This window comes from Canis aureus, chromosome 12, assembly GCF_053574225.1.
Source record: "Canis aureus isolate CA01 chromosome 12, VMU_Caureus_v.1.0, whole genome shotgun sequence".
Taxonomy (NCBI): Eukaryota; Metazoa; Chordata; class Mammalia; order Carnivora; family Canidae; genus Canis; species Canis aureus.
The window spans coordinates 32,782,091-32,804,019 of record NC_135622.1 but is presented as its reverse complement, the minus strand read 5'-3'; the positions used below and the strand labels follow the sequence as shown (position 1 = coordinate 32,804,019).

Below are 21,929 nucleotides of genomic sequence, written 5' to 3'. Positions count from 1 at the left end.
GAAATGGTAGATGGAAACTAGGTAAACCACTGTGTGGGATGGGCAAGAAAACATGGAGCTGAGTGGTTCAAGGATAAAACAAAACCAAGAGAGCTAAGGACAAAGCCCTGCATCCAGCATCACGTGACACAACCCCGTTCTCCTGGGAGAGAGAGGCACAGTCCACCAAGGGAAATGACTGCAGGAAGCATGTGCCTTCATTAGGATGAAGTGAAGTCCTGAAATCAAGACAGAAAGACAGAAACTGGGTAGGAAACCAAACCTGACTTTCAGATGGATTTCAGAAACCTAGCGGTTCACTGTTGTTTTTGTTGTTGTCTTTCTTGAGTGCCTGAAAGAATATGTGGGGTGCATAGCAATTTCACAGTGTTTGGCCAATCACACGGCTGGACGACTGGAACTGGAGAACAGGTCAGAATCTGATGATCAACAAACTTATTGTGATGCTAGGCTAGACTAGGCTAGAGGGCTAGGCTAGGGTTTCTAAAATCCCTCCTACTTCAGGTCAGGGTGGGGCAGGTTTGAGAAAGCTGGTGGGGATCAGTACAGGGGTGAGGAGAACTGAGGAAAGGCATAAAGCTGAGAATTTGGCCACCACCATGCCTTTCCTTGGACTCTTTCCCCCTGCTTCCTCTCAAATCTCTTCTGTATGGTTATGCCTTTCTTTGCGATTGTTTATAAGATATTTAAGTAAGTGGTGTTTATAATATTCCAAGATATTTAAGTAAGCGTTGTTTCCAATATTCCAAGGTCCTAAGTGTGGGAGCTAGCTGACATAATAATACGGAAGGCTAAGGAATTTTGTGGGGAGGAGATAATAAATCTGATCTTGATATATTTAATTTAAGCTATGATAGGTAAACGTCTTATCGTGTGGCTTTCAGTGAAGATGAAGTGTCTAGAGGAAGGGTCTCTATATATTTGTCATGCATGTTGAAAAGGAAATTGAAGCCCTTGGTGTGACCTGATCGACTTTCCCCAAAGGAGTTACCTCAAAAAAAAAAATAAGAAAAAATAAGGAATGTAGAATCTGATATTATAATATCTCTGGGTAATAGTGTGAAAAAGAGGACACACACACACACACACACACACACGAAGGCACCAGTTATGGGAAGGTGGGAAACTGAAGCTTTGGGTAGGACATCATTTAACTTGAAGAGAGAGCCTCTAACATGTCAAAATCAGATCCATAGAGAAAAAAAAAAAAAAAAAGAGGTTTGGGCCAAGGTGAGACTATTGGTAATAAAGCCAAAGAGCAGTTTTGTGTAGTGATTTGAAGGAGTTAGGAAAGATTTTGAATTAGTATTAGTAATGTTGTTGGTAGTTTTAACACAAAAGAGAAAGTGAATGAGATGGCATATAGCAGGGGTAGTAGTAGTGAATGATGACTTTCTCAGAGGAAGTGACCTGAAATGGATTCCTAGAGCAAAAAAGACTCGTGGCATCTTGAGAAATAAGACTGTAAACTTGTGAGGTCTGGAGGCATATGGAAGGAATATAATATCAGACCAATACGTCCTCAGCTCCAGCTGACCATTAGAATTTTCTGCAGAGTTCTTTTTTTTTTTTTTAAGATTTTATTTATTCATGACAGACACAGAGAGAGAAAGGCAGAGACATAGGCAGAGGAAGAAGCAGGCTTCATACGGGGAGCCTGATGTGGGACTCGATCCTGAGACCAAGGATCACACCCTGAGCCAGGGGCAGGTGCTCAACCGCTGAGCCATCCAGGTGTCCCATTCTGCAGAGTTCTTTTAAAAAAGACAGACACGTAGATTTCTTGTCCTTACCATAGACTCTTATTCTCTGGATGTATAGCAGAAGGGTGAGTTGGGCGGGCGGGGGGGGGGGGGGGTTCTCTAGAGTTAAAAAGCTCCCCTAATAATTCTAAAGCAATGATCCATCCATTGGCATGAGGAAAATATTTTACTCTTCCTGTTTCTAGCCTCAGCCTACGGGGCTCAAACATCATTTAGACAAGAGCCTTTAAAAACCCATCTTTCATATCATCTCACTTCCCATATTTAAACAGTTCACGAGGGGCACCTGGGTGCCTCAGTGGTCGAGCATCTGCCTTTGGCTCAGGTCATGATCCCAGGTCTGAGGACGGAGTCCCACATCGGGCTCCCCACGGGGAGCCTGCTTCTCCCTCTGCCTGTGTCTCTGCTTCTCTCTCTGTGGCTCTTATGAATAAATGAATAAAATCTTAAAAAAAAGAGTTCACAAAATTCATCCTTTTCCATAACAATTTCTTAGATTGATCAGATATCATATTATCTATTCAGGGTAAAAGCAAAAGGTAGTTCTTTACAGCCTTTGTGAATTCTGCTCACTGTAATAAAGCAGGTAATTTATCTATCAAGTCTACTCTCAGTACATCGACTAGTGGTAACATCCATTTATTATCTCATTGAACTACTAAGTCTATAAAGCATTCTGCAGAGGGGGTATTCTTTATGGTAGACCAATTTGTTCTGTAACCTGTATAATTGTTGCTTAGAAGATCTCATGGAAATGCTCCTGGACATATTACATACATCAGTGGCTGCAAATAAAACGAAGTCTGGCATTTATTATTGTGGAATTGCACCAAGTTTGTCTGGCACTACTCCACAGTCATTTACCCAGTTCCTATTCAGGGGCCAGATGAAATAATATTCAGTGTGCTTCAATAGTGATATCCTTCCTGATAAATTTAGCACTTACTGAGGGATCCACTTTCCACGCATGCGGTAACTGCACCATTTTCTCTGAGCCCAGAGATTATTGGCAGGAGTTAAGAGCTGGTGCCTCAGGACGGAGCTATAAGTTTATGGTGTGGTATCTAAGGCTGGAAATGGAACTAGTAAAACCACAAATGCCAAAGACATCATAAAGAAAAATGTTTCTTAGGAGGAACTTGCCAATTTCTGGGCAATCCATTATTCCCTAACCTACACGCTGACTTTTATGAATAAAACAGCCTAGGAAATGCATTTAATTAAGCAGACAGTTCGATAAAATGAAGTGCCTTCCCTCTTTAGCAAGAGACCTCTCTTTCATCTCCTCCCCTGGCTTGCACCCTTGCTCCCTGGTAGATATGCTCTTAGGTTCACTTCCATTTCACAAACTCTTTTATAAACAAGGACCGTCAGGAAAAATGAGTGATCTTAGAATGGGAAAGAACTGAATATGGAGAGTGAAAGTGATTGTTTCCAAGACTCTTTCCTCTTTGGAAATCTTCTCATCTGGCTCTATTTTTCTCCTATCTCTGAGGAACCAAGAGAGTGGTGTTATCTGTGAGGTTCAAAATTGGATCTGTTAACAAAGTCCCGGGAGAGAATGACTGCCCAAGAATGCTCCTGGGGGATGGCTTTGGCGGTGGGGGGAGCAGTGCCTCTCTCCTGTATCTTCGGCTCTCTCACTTGCCTCTACTGCCAAAGAGCAGCCAGGTCAGAAGGACCCCCATGAGGGCCCAATGGAACCAGTCAGAGGAAGACAAGTAGAAGGCCATAAGATTTAGATGAGCTCCAAACCTCTAGAAGGACTTGCCAACTCTAGTCTGGCCTTTGAGAAGACAGAAATATTGGGGACCTTTGAGTCTATTTCACTGTGAAAATATAAGATGAACAACTTATATTTATGTCTGCCTTAAACACTTGACAAAGTCGTATGTGTTAACTTCTCAAATGAACTTGTGGTAGTTTAAATGGAAGACACAGGTACAAAGAAACCATGTAAAAATGGGTAAAACATAAAAATTAGAAATAAAAAAAGTTAGTGGTAGAGAAGATAATGGTAGCAAAAGATCCCTTCACTCGGGGAAACAACTGTACTTGAAATGGAGCATTAGTCACATGCACACTGGCTTGAGTGATGACCTTCTTTTTTTTTTTAATTTTTATTTATTTATGATAGTCACAGAGAGAGAGAGAGAGAGAGAGAGAGAGAGGCAGAGACATAGGCAGAGGGAGAAGCAGGCTCCATGCACCGGGAGCCTGATGTGGGATTCGATCCCGGGTCTCCAGGATCGCGCCCTGGGCCAAAGGCAGGCGCCAAACCGCTGCGCCACCCAGGGATCCCCTGAGTGATAACCTTCTTTCAGGGGATGCTACCAACCAGAGTTGGTACCTGCCTTTTCCTAGCCTAGAAAGATGATAAATGAGTAACGGCATTCTATATTTATGTATTATCATCTCTTAAATCCCCCAAACACTTGGTGACATATCTAAATCATATAAATTCTATAAAATATTTCGTGTTATCAATTTCATTTGCTATGAGAAAATTATTTATTGATTTTTTTTTTTTTTGCCAGATTGCATGTAGTAAAACTGACTCAAGGTGTAAATACAGAATACAACTCACAGTGAAAAATGAATTCCACAGTGGTATGGAAAGTAAGGAGAACAAGACCCCAAGTCAGAGATCTGGATGTCTAATCTACCCTCCAGTTTTACTGAAAGCAATCTTTGGAAGCATGTCAATAACACCGGCATGGTGCTGGGTAGTTCCCCCTTTCAGGCGTTTACTCCCCTAAAGTTTAGGCTGACTTGAAAGTGGAACTCCCAGGCCCTAAGGACTGTGGCAAAATTCCTATTAACTCAATTGTCAGTCCTTTTCATTATGGATATAGGGCTGAAGGGGTTTCTCTGTGCTCAGCACTTGGAGCCTCCAGAGGAACTGCACAGCTTTATGCAAAGCCAGTTGAAGAAAAAATATAAAAGGAGTCAAACTAGGATCTACTGTAGGGCCCATGACATGATTGTCCATGTGAGTTTCCTGGTGGAAGGCATGATATTTTTACCAAGTCTTTGGTAATGCATTTAATAAATACAGAAATTGGCTGCTAATATAATGGAAAATTGTTCAATTTTAAGACTCTAAAAATTAACATGATCCCATTTCAAAGTGGGGCTATGAGTATTTCCATATTTTTTAGTCATCAGATTTAAGGTATGTAATGAGGCCGGCTAGGGGTCCTGGAAAATGGAGGAATTAAATAATATAATCTGCATTATACAGCTTGACTGCAGTGGTGGAACTGGATACTATTCACTTTGGGAACCTTGACTGCATTAACACTGGGTCACTGGTTTGCTTAGGATGGAGCTGGGGATGCAGGGACTGAATCACCTGAAGTAGTACTCCTATAGACCAACACACAATGATCTTTATCCATCATGGTCAGACTACAGAGAATGGTCTCCATGAGGATAATAGAGTCTGTCCATGTTAGACCACAAGTGATCAAAATGCTGGCAGCCAATAGGATTTCTTTTCCAAGGGATAGATTCGACTCCAAAAGAATGACTAGATGACAAAGGAAGGTTTTAATGATTATGCAAACTTGTTCAAGGTGCAAATCCCTCTTTCTATTACTCAGACCATTTGAATTAGGATTCTGGAAACAACCAGAGCAAATTCTCCTATACTACTTGCCAGGAAACTATGTCCTCAAAATTCCTCTCCTCATTTAGAAAAACCCAACTATAGAAATTTGTGCGTTTTGATACATGTTGATTCTACATGGTAATTGATCACTTGGAAATTGACAGGACTTACATTAGGCTCTTGTTCTTAGCTCCAGTCTTAAGAGGGGAACAAGGAGAGGCATAAAGCATTACTCATCAGTGGCCATATTTGGCAAAGGCAGGTCTCTCTCCCCTACTATTATCATTCATCCTGATAGAGCTGTGACACAGACCAGATGTCATTTCAATGTTAAAATTACATTGTTTTCATAACAAAGTCAGCTTACATCACTCTTAAATAGATCACACTAATGTTCCTCTGTATACTGTCATGGAGAGAGTGAGCGAGATCTTTCCAGAGGACTTGCCAAGCACAAACTATAGGAGGAGTTAAGATTTTTCTCAGGGCACTCACTAGCTGGCTCACAGCCTATATATCTCCATATCTCTCTGCAGCATATTTCAGGTCGTTGCAATATAAAATGCCCTTTCTACCGATTTCTTTGATTCCTGGAGGAAATTACAGGTACTTGTTCCTGTGGCAGGTAGAAGGCCAAAGATTTCATTGGCTGGAGCTCTTTTAGTCCCTGTTTTCTTCGCCCTCCCTTCTTGGGCCCTGGTGACTTACAATTAACTTACAAGTCCAATGTTTAAGAGTGTCTTTCCCATTTAACAGTTGGAACTTGGAAGGTATCAATTTTAAATCCAGGATCAGAATCCACATGGACTAAGCACATATAAAACATAATTTTGGAAGCTTAGTACATTCTCTACCTCTCTGCTGTAGATCCACTTGCTTCATCATCTCTGTGGCACTGATGATAGGTTTGGAGACCAAGAACTGCAGGCACTAACAAAAAGTCATCCTCAGGATACTGTCATAGTAGAATGCCAAATGAGGATAGCCCTTGCTAACTGAATCCCCAAACTACTGCAATGAACCTAAAGAAAGTTTTTTCTCTCAGTTTTAGAGATTTTGTCCTTATTTGACCTCATGCTTCTATTTACAATACACATTTTGATATGAAAGGTCATATTAGAAAAAACCCATCTGTGTAGATATTTACATATGTAAAGCCAAAGAGTATGAGCAGGATTGGTAAAACAAGCTTATATGTTGAATATTACAGGGAACACTAACATTTCTTTATTTCCTCACCATACTCCCCTCTCTCGCTCTATTATTTCCCCTCATTTTTTTTTTTTTGCCTTTTAAGAAAAAAAAAAGACTCAAAGGTAGAGTGTAAATTACTGAATGAAAATACTCAGAAATATTATTCTGTCCTTGAATGAAGACCCTAATCCCTCAAAAAAGAGGTGAAAAATTATTCGTGAATAATATACTTCTCCTTCAAGGTTACTAGGACATATAAGATAAATGCCACCGTTGTTTCTCATGGGTCTTAGTCTAGAAATTTTATGGCTTTCTGTTTTTCAGTTTCTTATGACTTAGTTAAGGCCTGATAGCTTGGGATATCAGCATTTCCTACTTCTTCAATGCTCTTTGGCTCTAAATCCAAACAAAATTGAATTTACTGACTTTTTTTGAAGTATATTTGAAATTATCTATTACCCTGAACCAGAGCTTTTAAGGCAAACATGTTATTTTGGGGAGAAATGAGCATAAAGCTTGACCTAGGTGATCAACCTCAGCAAAGTCATCCCTAGCTGAGAACCACTGCTGTAGACTGAAAGCATCTACTTGCCCTGAATAACTGCACGATATTTAACCAAGGTTTGGCTCTGAAAATCCAAACTTAAGGGGTCCTGGATATTCTGGTTTGAAGAAACTGATGCCACTGTGGATCATGGAGGCCAAAGGGTTATACATCTGGAACATGTTTGGTCATAAAAAATGTTTAACATATTATCTCTAAGTGTGCATGTGTGTGTGTATTTGTATGTGTTTGTGTGGGTGTGTGTATGCACGCATACCCAAGACTTTTCTCTGCTGTATCTTTGGTGGATAGGTTTCCAGAGATTAGATCAGTACCATGCAAAGAGCAAGGGTTGAAGATGAATCCAACACTGTCAACTCAGTGTCAGGCAAATGGGTACAAGAGTTAAAATTCTCATTAGGATCCAATTGTATTTCCTTTTGGTTCCTCCTGCCCCACCTTCATCCATGTTTTTGCATGTCCTAAGCCTACTCAATCTTTTAAGATAAAGCTATAAGGCCACCTCCTCCCCAAAGCCCTCCATGATTCATCATTTAGAATTACCTCTTTCTTTTCTGAATTTACCATCACACTTTTTCTGTAAATTCACATGGAATATGTTACTTTCTGATTTGTATGGTGATTATGTGCCTGCCTGATCACCAATACTGGGCTAGAAACATGTCGGGAACAAAATCTCCCTCTGCTTCAACTCTGTATTTCTGAGGAGAAGGGAAAGCAGTCAAGGACTATTTTTGAATCCAAATATATAATGATAGCCATACATATGTATTTTTTCTTCTAGGCTAGTACCATTCCCCCCATCCACACCCTCACCCTGCCTTTCTAAAAAAAGCATTTGCAAAAGGCACCAAGGCTCACAGTATAACAGTGGCAAGGTTTAGAAGTATACTAGAGCTCAACTGTGGGCATCCAGGCAAGCAGAGAGAGGCTGACCTCACAGAGTCACTGGAGTCGTGCCTCTGGACAGCCAATATGTCACTTTATTAAAAAGTCACTGTTCATGAATCGCAATTACCATTTGGTTTGAAAGCATATGTTCATGACTAAGAAATCATCTCTAGGCCCAGACAGAGTATCTTGCTAGCTTTTCTAGAGGAAGTGAATGCCAACCAGAATGGCATCTATGTAAGCAACTTTAGGCACGCTTTAAAAAGTGCCCCCGTGATGAGCCACGAGAGCTGACATACTATGTGAAAGAACTCAGTGACTCTACAGCCATGCTATGCTTGCAGCCCACTCAGATGATAACTTGGGATTGCTGCTCTTATGCCAACTGCTCACATTCATTGCAACAAAGGGATAGCGTTAGGCAGCCTTCCCTGTTCTCAGTAACTGACTGATGTTATTAGTGCTGCTTCGCTCAGGCCCCCTTAAGCATTTTTAATTGTGATTCCCTCCAAATGTCACTTATTAGAAATTCTGCTTTCCTGATCCTGGAGGTAATAAACCTGGACACAAAGCTTTCATTAGCGAACGTTAGGAGGCTCAGAGTATATCCAGAGATAAACAAGTTAAAGGGCATAAAAGATTGGGGCAGTTTACAGCTAAGAGCATCTCACTGCAATATATTTAGAAATCAGGCATTCTCTTCCCCCATAACATTGCACTACTACTGGCTCTTTATGTTTACCCAGTTTGGTTGCCAGCAAACCTAAACAGAAAGTGTTCCACATCCATGAACTATTCCCAAATCACTGGACTGAAAAAATGCCATTCTGTAGTATGCCTACTGCTCAAGCTTCCATTAGTTGCCCAAGAGAGCTGCAAGAATAGCTCAGAGAAGTCTTAGCCAAAAATACATAATTACAACATATGGAGAAATCCCAAAGAATGGTAAATGGAAAAAGATTAACAAATTCAGTGCTGCTAATGGGGCGGGGGAGCTTTAATCTAAGTTCGTTCATTCTAACATGATGAGGATTAAAAGCAATTTTATAAACCTAGTTTAAGAGAGGAAGGAAAAATAATTCAAAAAGATCTGTGTGTTCTTTAGATGACATTTAAACACTCACATGTTTTTAGAAGCCATTTGTTGCTGTTGTTATTCAGGTGGTATGCTTGAATGTTCAGGAAACATCTTAAATGTAGGATTCATTGTTGTATCCTTTAAGATTAGATTGCTCCTTACTTTATAATAATTGGGGAATTATTTCAGGTGCAACACTTACAGAAAATTCGAAGGTCTGAAAATTCCTATAAACCTACAAAGGCATTTTAAATTTGTCATATTTCCCATGATCCTTTAACAAAATCAACTACAGATTTTCAGATTATTTTTTTCATCCCAATTAAGGGCAACCACAATAACAACTGCGTACTTCAGTTTTTGAGCAGAAGCGACCACACATTTTTGCCCTTAACTGAAGGGAAAACAACCATATGGACCTTGTTCTTAGCCAGCGCTCCATTAGCTAATTAAATTTACAAAGCCCAACCAGTGAGCGACCATGGATTAGCTGCATTTTAATGATTCCATCCCTTTGGCAGAGCTAATGGTATCTTGTTTCAGGGCAGCCTAAAGAAGTTTGCCTCATTTTAACAGGTTAGACAGATTAGTGCAATAGGAATGCAAAGGAAATCACATATATAATTTTTTTAAGGAAAAAGAAAAGGCAAAGTTAATTTTAATCACATATTTTATATACCCAACATATCCAAAACATTGTCATTCTGACATTCGCTCAATATAAATTTTTAATGAGATATTTTATATTCTTTTCTTCATACAAAATATTTGAAATCTGCTATATATTTTACAACTGTAAAATTGTTTCATCTCTTAACATGGATTGGCTACATTTCAATTATTTGGTTTTTAAGAGCCACATAGGATTAGTGGCTAGTATATTGAACAGCATAGGATTGAGTGGTAAAATGTCCCACTCCGTATCTTTCTATTGCTCACGCCCATCGTCTTTTTCAAGAGTTTAATCCTTCACTTTTCACACTTGAACGTTAGACATACAGCCATTCATAATGGTAAGTCTCCCTAAAGATAAAAGAATAATAGCTAGCCTGCTCCCTATTAAGAAAAACATCTCTAATGAAAAACACATCATATTTTTTTTTAGGTCTAAAAAATGCTAGGGGGAAGAATAAGGTCCAACCCTTTAGCTTGCTGACCCATTTTGAAGTAATGGATTACAGAATGTTTCAAGCATCTTAAGGCATGATGTGAAAGTTTGAGTTTGAATAAGTCGTTTCCAAAATTTTGTCAACTTTCTGCTTCAATTATGTTGTGTACAACTTGCCTACGGGTATCCTGATCATATTTTCCTATCTAGAAGTAGGGAAACATGATCTGACAAAGGACTGAATTGTGCCTGTGTGATTTGTTGACATAAAAGTCCTCACCCAGACATGGGAATAAAATATATTTAATGAAAAGATGTGACTGGAGAAAACAAAATTATAGAAAATTAGTTTGTTTTCAGAGAGTTTGCCAAACTTAGGGGGAAGAAATAACTAAGGTTGTACTTGGCAATGATAATGGGACAAAAGAATTGGGGCTGAGAAACCAACAGATATCCCATTGGATCGAATCCTTCTTTAATTTCTGGAAGACCAGTATGAATAAGTCAGTGTTATTACAAACATCAGAGCTGAGGAAAATTGTTGAATTTTAAAGTCAGGGTATCTGCCACTTCCCTCAATATCTACTTCTAGAAATAAAAGATGTCATTTCATCACCTTGGGACATTTATTTTAATCTGTCCTGAATGTAATTATTCCATCAAGCTATTGTCACAAAATCCTATTAACTCAAAGAGTGATTGCATTATTCACTCCTCACTCATTCCTTGATTTCAGGGCCTATTAAATGCAAGTTTCAGGCAGCCAATATGAAGGATCACCTTAAGAATTTTTAAATCCTTTTGATTTTAAGAATTGTTTTCTACCTGAAGTTCTGAACATCAGTCTTAAAATGAAAATGCACTAATATTATGGTTCATTATAATGGTAAACTAGGCTGAAGAAATTCAGAGAAGGTCTGAGGATTTTAATACAAATTAAAAATAAGATCATCAAGTGACCCAAACACTTCCTTTGATTACCCTAAGAAGAAATCAACAAAACCACAAGAATAGATCCAGTATAGTGATGGATGCCTACATAAACAATGGGATTCTACTTCTTGAATAAGCTCTACAGAAATCAGGTTTACAGATTCTTAAACCTCAACAAGTGATCCAAGGTAAGACAAAAGAACTTTTTAGTTTGATTTTCTAATTTAATTACTTGAAATGACTGGACACAATACAAAATGGATTGTATTTATACATTTAACAAATTCACTTAACTAAAAAGATAAAAATTAAGTGAAATGACTGCTCAAGAAAATAGGAGGCATGAGGTCCCCATATCATAGATGCTGGTTCCAAGTTTCTAAATGAGAATAGGGAATCATGACTTCTGGAATGATTGGCTTGATCATCTATGTGGCTGGTCTTAGAAAATGTGTTAAGTTGGTGAAATGTAACTCCTCTTCCCCCTTTTTAGCATCAGTGAGATTACCGCTCTCTGGAGCTCCCACTAGTTGCAACTTATTTGATTTGAAAGGTTTCCAAGGATAAGACCCTAAAATATATGCTAGATCTCTCTTCAAAGTACTGCAGCTCTTTGAAGTTGGCTAGATGGAAGTATCCTTAAGGTGTATGAACCAGACCTCCTTCATGGCCACACTGGAAGGACTTCCCTGTCTATAATCCAAGCCGTCTGAAAGAACTGTTATCAATATTTTATGCACCTTGAATATCTACAGCCAAGGAAAAAGAAGAGAACATGGAGGATGAAGGGAGGGGCAGGAACAAGGAAGGACAATAGTAGTGTCTAGCTTATAGAAAGAACCCAATTTATGCCTTAAGCCAGTGAGCACTGAACACATTCATAAAGTTGATTTCCTGGACCTCTCACTCTCTAGTTCTAGACGTCTCTTCCTGGTCAAGGTTTCAAAGACCCATCTCCTGTCTTCCTTATCAAATCCTTCCTGCAAGAATAGATCTATGTATCATTTATATATATGGCAGATAACTGCTTAAATCTCCTGTGAATCACTAGGCACTTTTACCTCAGTAGGGAGTGAAACTGAAGTCAAGTGAATACTCTGAATGTTAGTCTCTCAGGTACCACTGGTCAGGAAGAAAGGGATGGGACAGAGATCCCAATACTGTGTCAGAGAGTACCGCAACTTGTCTGGGAATGCAACAGGAAGCCCTGTTTGTTTCATGCCTGGGTTTGGGTTGCTATACTTGGAAGTAAAATTATACAGAGGGCAACAATTTTCTCTCTGGCACATTAATCAATCAGCTCTGCTTACAAGGTCCCTTAAACAGGGAAGAGTGAACCAGATGAACCCTCTGGTCCTCAGCAGGCTACTCCTCTTACCCTTTGGGAGGCAAACAAGAACTGAAATGAGAAACCAGGGAGCAAGGAGGGTCTTTTTCCCCTTCTCCTCTTCTATGTCCGTTTAGGCTTAACTGTCCTTAAAGAAGTCAGAACTCTGCACACTAAATTAATGCTTACTTTTGAGGTGAGAAGAATCAGAGAATACCAAATTTAGGAGGCTTTTGAGATTGTGCAGTCCAGAGACAAATGCTTCCATGTTCCCTTTCCCCATTCATGCCAGATACCATCTGTTGACTCATTCATTTAGCCAGAGAGAGCTGGATATAGATCAGTAAAACAAAAGAGGAAAAGATCCTTGCCTTCTCCTTGAGTTGAGACAGATGTATATAATATATATAATAAATAATTAAACCACAGAGTATGCTAGAAGTGCTATGGAAACCATAAATTAGAGTTAGGTGGTTGTGATTTTAAATAGAATGGTCAGAGTAGACCCTATTGAAAATGTGGCATTTAAGAAAAGACTTCAGGAAACCAAGGGAGTTAGCTATCCAGATTTTTTTTCAGTGGGGGATAGGGTGAAGCAGAGGTGAAGAAGGTCCAGCCAGGACACCTATGTCCTAGGGTAGGAAAATGCCTGGCTTGCTGACGGTTTAAGGAGGTTGCTGTGGTTGGAGAAAAAGTGATCTGGAGGTAAGAGCAGGGTTGGGAAGGAGGGTGATCGCTGAGGCCAAATCAAAGGGGCCACAGAGACTCTTGAAAGTAAAATCAGGAACACTGTTTTGAGCAGAGATTTAATTTGACTGGAGCTTTAATGGATCACTGGCAATTTGTTGAGAATAGATTGTTGAGATAAGGATGGTAATCCAAGGGCTACTATAGCTTTAGGCAAAAGGTAATGGTGCTTCAGAAAGGAACGGTAAGTAACACTCAGGAAGGCAAAGTGCATAGCTCTAGATGCTGGCAGATGTTAGTGGTGGGAATCTGCGGAAAGTCTGTTCTAATTGCTTCTCCTTCTCTTTCCTTAGAGAGATAGGAAGCCAGATCATCAGGTGAGAGTGGGGACAGAGGAGGGGAGGCACTGGACATATGAGTAAGGAAAAGGCTGGAGTGAAATAGCTGGATGGGGGAGAGGAAATGAAAATGAGGGAAGGGATCCCTGGGTGGCGCAGCGGTTTGGCGCCTGCCTTTGGCCCAGGGCGCGATCCTGGAGACCCGGGATCGAATCCCACGTCAGGCTCCCGGTGCATGGAGCCTGCTTCTCCCTCTGCCTGTGTCTCTGCCTCTCTCTCTCTCTCTCTGATGACTATCATAAATAAATTAAAAAAAAAATAGAAAATGAGGGAAATACACAGTGACCAATGGCATCATCAATGCTTACTACTCAGTATTGCCTCCATTCCCACAGGTATCAATATCTTTCTCCACCTGGAACTCCCAGGCAGCCCTATTGATTGATTGATCTAAGTTGACAGATGAGGGAATGTATATTTGCCAGTTCTGATCTCATCTAACCTACCTGTTTGGTAGAGTGAAGTCCAGAAAGTATCTTTTACATTTCCATCTTTGAGAATCGTTTGAATTGCCAATTAGCAAGTGCTTTAGTAAGGAAAACAATTAGAATGCCTATCTAAATATCATGCACCATGAGGGCCTGATAACTATGGCTTCTGGGAATTCTTGCTATAGGATAAGGACTGCAGCTGAGGGTCTGAAACATGTTTCTGTTAATCCAACAGGAAGAAGACACCTGCTCGATGGATTTCTACTTAACTCGTAGCTCTCTGCGTTTTGGTTCAAAGTTATATCTTCTGCACATACTGCCTTCCTTTCTCAAAAGGTTCCAGGGAGATCGGCCAGAGTTGGTCTCTGGAATAGAGTGGCATGACTTTTAAACAGGACCCAACAGAGTCACAACTGATTTCAAGAAATTGAGGAGATACTTAAGAATGTGTTAGTCACCACTGAATGTAGTTTTTATGCTTGCTTCTTCTATTTATGGATGGGGGAGGTCCATTTAAGTCAACCTAAAAGGGTACAAAATAAAAATTAGAGAAGGGGTAAATCTGAAACACAAATGACTTTCCTGCTTTACCAGTAATTTAGTATTACCTAATGAATGCTGAATAATCCAAGTATTTATTGACATTTCTGCACCCACACTGGGAGTTGGTTTGTGACCTTCAGATCTCCCCACTCTTCTGAATTGCTTCTCATAGGTTCTCTCTCAACTCTCCTTCCCACTCAGTTTACTTCTTAGAAAGCTTGTTGACCTTTACAACCATTTCCTCTCTCTCAGCTGATATCATTCTGCTCATAAGCCATCCCTTTTCTCTCCAACAGCTTCTTAGAATGGATGTTTATAAGGCACCATTAATACCATAAAGCTGCGTGCAGTTATAAACAGAGGCCCAGGGCTAGCTCACACATGGGAAAGTCCTTGCTTGCTTTATTAAGACCCTCATTTTCAAGGGCTCTATCACTTTTAGAAAAATCAGGCCATTCTTAAGTAGATCTTTTCTGTGTTTTTCCAGCCCAGAAATAATTGCTGTGTCAAGTTCAATAATAAAATGAATGACTGCTGTTGACTGAGGACCTGCTCTGGGGTGTGGACCTAGTGAGAGTCTCCCCTGTCACTTTGCAACAACCATGCCAGCCTTGTTCCTTTCCTTTTTTTTTTTTTTTTTTTTTTACTGTGGATACTCATTAGATCTGAAATTCATGCAGATTGGCACTTCTAAAATAACTGCAATAGTTTGTTCTATAAAAATTTTTTAATGATGTTGGGGCTTTTAAATTCAGATTTTGACATTTTGTTTGTCATTATGAAGAGCCAGTGGAACTCACAGTTGGGTTTTTCCAATAGATGGCTACTAATGTGGACCTGAAGTTTACAACTAAGACTGGGGCTGAAGCTATGGATGAGAAAATTATCAATGCTGAGAGTAGAAGATAAGTCTAGTGAAAGCGAGAGACACCTGGAGGCACAAGAAGCAGCTGACAGCAGCATCTTGGGAGGTTTTCATTTGGGGCATGGCTGAAACAGGTGATGGGGATTAAGGAGTGCACTTATGATAAACACTGGGTAATACATGGAAGTGTTGAATCACTGGATTATACACCTGACACCGATATAATACTGTATGTTAACTCTACTGGAATTAAAATTAAAAACTTTTAAAAAAAGAAATAAAAGGAATTTTGAGTGAATTCATGATATATATTCTCCAGCACATTGCATTTGTCTTAGTTTTTAAATCCTATAAATATTTTATGTAATTGAAATAAGCAATGAAGAAAAGGAGGAGAAGAAAGCAATGATCCAGAAAGAGGGCTGAAGAGAGGACATAATTCCTAGGCATCCAAAGAGAGGACATGTGTGATAGTTCCTTTGCCCCGTGACGATCTGCTACTTAACACCAAGTGCTAGTCAGGAGAGATGCAATATCTTGAAGGCATCATGAGCATCTCAAAGAAGGAAGGATGGAGCATGAAAGAGTGAAGACCTTCTAGCCCCTTTCTTTTGTCCAGGAAACTTAAAAATTTTTCAAATTCTTAGGCAAAGCAGCTTGGGTTCAGAGTTCCTCTTTATTCAGCTGTGCTGTCTCCTTCTAGCAGCCACGTGGCCTCTGGATGGAGCTATAAATTTGAGCAACAAAGTGTGTGTGTGGCAGCGGGTTAGGGGTGGGCAGAAGAGGTTAGACTAAGTCAGGGCCAACAGCCACCTACAGGCAACTCCACAGAACACTCATGTCTGATTTGTGGAAGTGACATCATCACTAGCCTCAGATCAATAGTGGCCAAAATTTAAGAACTCAACTGTAGTATGCCAGCTTTAAATCTTTATAATCTAAAATAGAGGACCGAGTTGACTCTTTCCTGCAGGCCCCCTCTTTGACTTCAGAATCAATGGCACATTTTCATTTCTAATTTCCAGCCTTGTCCAGTTCCTGGTGATATTAGCATGCATAAATAATTTGCTGGGGTGATCATAAAGCAACTCAGGAGTGAAAGCTACTGTTCAAGGTTCAAGATGTTGGGTCACCTGGGTGGCTCTGTCACTTAAACTCAGGTCATGATCCCAGAGTCCTGGGATTGAGCCCTGCATTGGGCTCTCTGCTCAGTGGAGAGTCTGCTTCTTCCTCTGCCGCTCCCCCTTCTCATGCTCTCTCTCTCTCTCTCTCTCATTCACTTACTCTCTCAAATAAGTAAATAAAGTCTTAAACAAAAATAAAAGTTCAAGATGTCTATTTAGAACTACATCCCTTGCACCCCATCCCACCCCATCCCCCTGCACCTATGGTCTACAGCCAAGAGAAACAGCCTTTCAAGACAGAATGTGTTTTACCAGTAGATGGAGTAAGTGGTTCCCAGTACCCTCTACCTGCTAGTTAATGCCATAGTCTTTCAAAAAGAGCCAAAGCCACCACCACCAACTAAATTATGGAACAATGTATAACTGCAGCTTCTGAAGGTAACCAATGACATGGATGGCTCTTGCCTGCCATGTTTTGTAGGAGAGGAATCATAGATCCATATATCCATATGCCCATCATATATCTGGATATATGAATATATATATTTATATTCATATCTCACATAGGGATGTATGAGTAATTGAAGGGAAGCAGTAGGACACAGAATAAACCTGGGGTACTCAAAATCCCTTCATTTCTTCACAATTTTGCCTAACACCAGCCTAACATCTGGGAAACAATCCCAAGTGCATTTTTTCCCCTTCATCTTAAATGTTTTTCAAAAGTGATCATTTTACTCTGTGGTTTGGTGAAAGGATGGAATGGGGGGGAAGTCCACTTCGCAGCTGGTACGACACAGAAGAGAGCTGCGTCAACTCTCAAAGGCTGCCAAGCCTTTCTTTTGGCAGAAGCACTGGGGATATTACACTGGGGATAATTTATCACGCTTGCTTTGGATGTTCCAAATTTGCAAGCTGTGGCTAATTTCCAGAGACAGCAAGGCAATAAACTCCACTTTCCTAAAAGAAAAACAGTAACCACACCACCTTTCAATTAAATGGGCCATGGAAAATGCACAGCCACAGATGATCATGGATATTCAGACATCCTCAGAAAGCCTGAGTGTGGCCACTAGCGGTGGGAATAATGACTGTGTGCCTGAAGAAGCCTGGTTTCATGGTTATTAGGAATTGGCACATGCATTTGCTTCTACATCTGTCTCTTTCTGTATATTTTCCTGCATGAATATGTACACACATGCACATGCAAAGCCTCACAGGTGCAAGACCAAAATGCACAAGTGTTAGGTGCTGGTAGAAGAATTATAGCCTCTTCTGCTATGAATCAGAAGTTTTCTTTACAGTCTCTGGGATCTGCTTTTCTCTACTCTTTCCTCAATATCCTGATGCCCTCAATGTGCCTCCTTGATCATCCAAGGCCCCTTGGAGCACGAAACAAACAGCACCTCCCTCTAGATCAGGAGCCATGTTGGAAAGTTTCCTTAATCCCCCAACTCTCCCTAAATATGTCTGTTGTCTTTTACATTTGCTGAACCAGCTCTTCAGAAACTGCCTTAGTGGATCATCTATTTGTATATTATGTGAATGGATCAGTATTTTACAGTATTTCCAGGCCAACATTCAAAGGAATGCAGATGGTGGGCATTTTGAGTGGGTGATTAGTGGGTAACAGGAAAGATATCTGAGGGGGAGAGTCTTAGCCCAAGGAGGAAGCCTTCTTAGATGTTCCTGCCACTTCTGTGGTCCAGGATCATGCCATCTGATTATGTTAACATCCCAAGTATATGTCCATTACAGAATCCAGACCAGGGCCACACTATGCCTCTAACTTCAGAGGAAGCACAGCAAACCCAGCTGTGTGAGGGTTGCACAACAGAAGAACTCAAAGGTCAAAGAGGAGTACATTGTTTTTCTCCCCTCTCCAGTTCACACAGGGTAGGCTGCTAGCTTTTTGTCTCCTGGTTTTTGTTTCTATGGATATGTTAATGATTTCACAGGATCAATTCCTGTGGCACAGAGGAACAGCTTGAGTCAGCCTCCACTTTTGAGTTCAGGAACCCTGTAATGGCAGGCAGGGTCTCATGAATTCTGAAATGCACTAGAAATATTTTCCTAATTTCTTTTTTGTGCTAATTAGTATGGGTACTTCGACGGTTTCCCTTCCTTGACTTGCTAAAACATTCATAAAAGTATGCATATAGAAAGGGCTCAATATATGTTAGCTCTAATTATTTTTATCCGATAATTGCTGAAGTGAATCATATTTCATGGTTCCCAGCCCCCAAACCAATGGAGGTTCCCTTTTGTCTTTCATGATCCTAACGAACTCCTCTGCCGTGGTCTGTTACCTGACAAAGTAACTTGCGTTTAGGTGTTAACGGGTGATGATGGGTTGACGCAGTATGCCTCCCTAGTGCATGTTATTTCACGACCTGACCTCTCCTTCGGGCTTCTGCTGCTTTCAGGCTTCTCCCCTGTCCTGTACAGTTCCTCAGATGCCTTTCTTCTCAACCCTAAAGCTCCTTATGTTTGGTAAGTAGAGGTCATCTTCTGAGTTCAGAGGATTCCCACTTTCGAGTGAACTGTGACCCCAACCTCCACCTTCAACTGTGTGCAGGAGCCAACTTAAATAGAACAACAAGGTAAGGCTTTGCTAAAATTATCCCATCTGTCAGTCTGTGAAACCACTAGTTCGAAGATTTTAATCACAACATTGACACACATAATGCTAATTTCATACAGTTATATAACTTCACTGATAAACCCATCTAAGTTATACCTGCATGGCAACAGACCTGAGGTTGAAAAGTGAAACAAATTAAATGACCATATGCTTAATTTATATTTACCTAACAGCAAGCGTTTCTGTATTCTGAAATAAATAAACATGTGGTGAACGGATTGCATGAAAGCGTGTCTTCACATCCAAAACCAGTATTAAGAGGAAAGGAACAACTAATTTGTCTCAGTTGGGTAGTAAAGGGACACAGCCTTCAGAATGTCATGGGAGGTTATATTACAACTATTTTTGGTTATTTGAAAACTGACTGAATTCTGGCACTGTTATTAACTAAAGTATCAATTAATAACCAATTTGGATCTAAATTTCACTTCATCTGTATTCCTCCCGTCTTCTAACTATTAGGATGCCTGGACTACTTGACTTACGTTAAAAATGTCCTATTTCCTGTAGCTAGTTGTGTTTTGCTTTGATAAACTCATTGCAAATTGTGTGTAATTACTACATTGTGAACAAGGGAATGGCAATAAATTAGGCATTGCATTTTTGAATAAAATATAAGCAGCTTGAAAAAACTATTTCTGGATGACAACAAATTTGGCATGACCAAGTAGGTTAGAATTACCACTCTACATTTTTATTTATTGAATTTTATGTCTATAGAACAAAGGGGGAAAAGAGGAAGCATATTGTAGGCATTAGCCTGTGTACTTTTCTGATTTTATGGATGATCACATTTATCTAGGGCCTAGAATGCTTTATAAAAGATGAAAACATTCTTGTGGGAGAAAAAAACCAATTAACTTCCTTGCTTGTAGAGATGGGTAACCTTGTTCCTTGCATCTTAGATTTCAGCAGGACACCCCTATCTTTGGATGAAAAATGCTGACCGGTGTGTTCTGGGAATCTTGGCTCACCCCAAGGCTAATGAGCACAGTGTCCTGGCTGTGTGCCCGGTTTTTGTGGCAGGGAGTTACCCCCGAGTGCTTTTTTTAACTTACGCTAAAGTTTTGACTTAGAAAGCAAGATCTGCCAGTGCATCAGAGGAAATTGGGCTTTCCCTCTATAACTGTCAAACGCAAATCCTATTTCCACCTGCAACCCTGGATCAGCCTCCATGGTCTGATATAATCACTATATTTACACAAATCTCCATTGGTGCAGCTGAGGGAAGAGTACAGATAGGACTCTCTTAGTTTGGGGAAACTAATCTTTGTGACCCTTTCAATGGGGCTACAGGAGAGGGGTTAGCTGGTGGAGAGGAATCCTAAGGGGTGCGTGTGTGCACAGAAGAGGAACAGCAGAGCATGCAAAAAAAATTGGGAAAGTGAAGAAGAATAGCTCTCACTTGACCTTGTAGGCTTCCTGCATGGGATTAAATTTCAGAAACTGGCTGAGGCTCACAAGAAGTAATCATAGCAATTGCCTTATCCCCTACTGTCATCACATGGCAAGTTCGCTGTGGGTAGGACAGCAGGGAGTTCTTCCCAAACATTCAAAATTGGTAATATTTTCTTAAATTTCTCATCAACCTCATAGACATGATTGGAAACATCAGAAATTCTCTGTCCAATTCAATGCTTACAGGTTATTCCAAAGCAGCAGAACTACAAATGCAATTGGCATGTGCGCTTGCAGTCTCCTTCGGTGACACTTTCTGATGTACAATAAAACTTACTGGTATTTTTTAATAAGCCTCAAACACCCCAATTACAAGGTACTTTTTCCCCTTCTGCCTTCATTCTAAATAAATTGTTAGCCTATCTCACGAGTAATGTCTTCTGAAGTCACTTTGGCCCATTTATTTTTTTTAAGTTTTAGAAATAGCCATAAAGGGGTCAAATCAATATTTTCACTAGCATTACTAAGTCCATAGGAGAGATGTTGTATAATTCAGTTTCCCATCCATGAGATGGCTTGGAAAATGTGATGCAGCCCCAGTACAGCTCCCTTATGACAGGATGATTTTTTTAAAAGCAGTCTATCCTTCTGGCAAAGTTTGTTTAGGCACAATTTGAAATTGCAAGTAAATAAGATGATTTTTGTCTTGCCTTAGAGAGATGGATCACTGTTTCTGAGGTTTCCTTTTCTCATCTCAGGCAAATGAGGCCCGAGTCCCTTTACTGTTCTTATATCTTTGAACCTGTGGCCTTGCAACTGGCTAGCAACGAACCTGAAAAAAAGAATAATCGTGGCAGGCCTTATGAGGCTTTTCTCTGGGGAAAAAGAAGAAACAGAAACAAAGGAAGAGGAGAGAGGCAGGGAAAGAGGAAGAGGGAGGAAAAGAGTGGAGAGAAGAGAAGATGGAGAGGCAGGGAGACCTGCAGGCCAGCTGGCCAGCTGATCCCGAGACAGGTTCAGTCTCACAGCCCTTCTGTTTTATTTTTCTGACAGAGCAGTACTTCATTAAGAAAAAGGCACTCAGCTATTAATTTGGGCTCACTCTTCACCTGGCCAATGAAGTATAAGCATGTGCCATTTTGCGTCTATTTTAGGGCATGGATGTGGGGGCGGTTCAAACTCTGCTGGCTGGCAGCTCTCTGCATTCATCTCACTCTTCCCCGCGCTGCTGCCTTCTTTGTTCTTCCCTCTCCTGACAGGCTGCCTGACGGGTACAAGAACCGTGCGGAGTCGGAACAGGCTCACACTGGATGCAGGAGGCAAAGAGCTCAGGAATAGTCCCTTTCTTCTTAGTAGTTTAAAATATA

General features: G+C 40.4%; 1 protein-coding gene across 22 annotated transcripts in view; it reads right to left on the bottom strand.

Moving 5' to 3' along the window:
* SLC8A1 (solute carrier family 8 member A1) overlaps positions 1 to 21,929 on the bottom strand; it is a 385,502-nt gene that overhangs the window by 86,661 nt on the left and 276,912 nt on the right. The window lies entirely within an intron of this gene.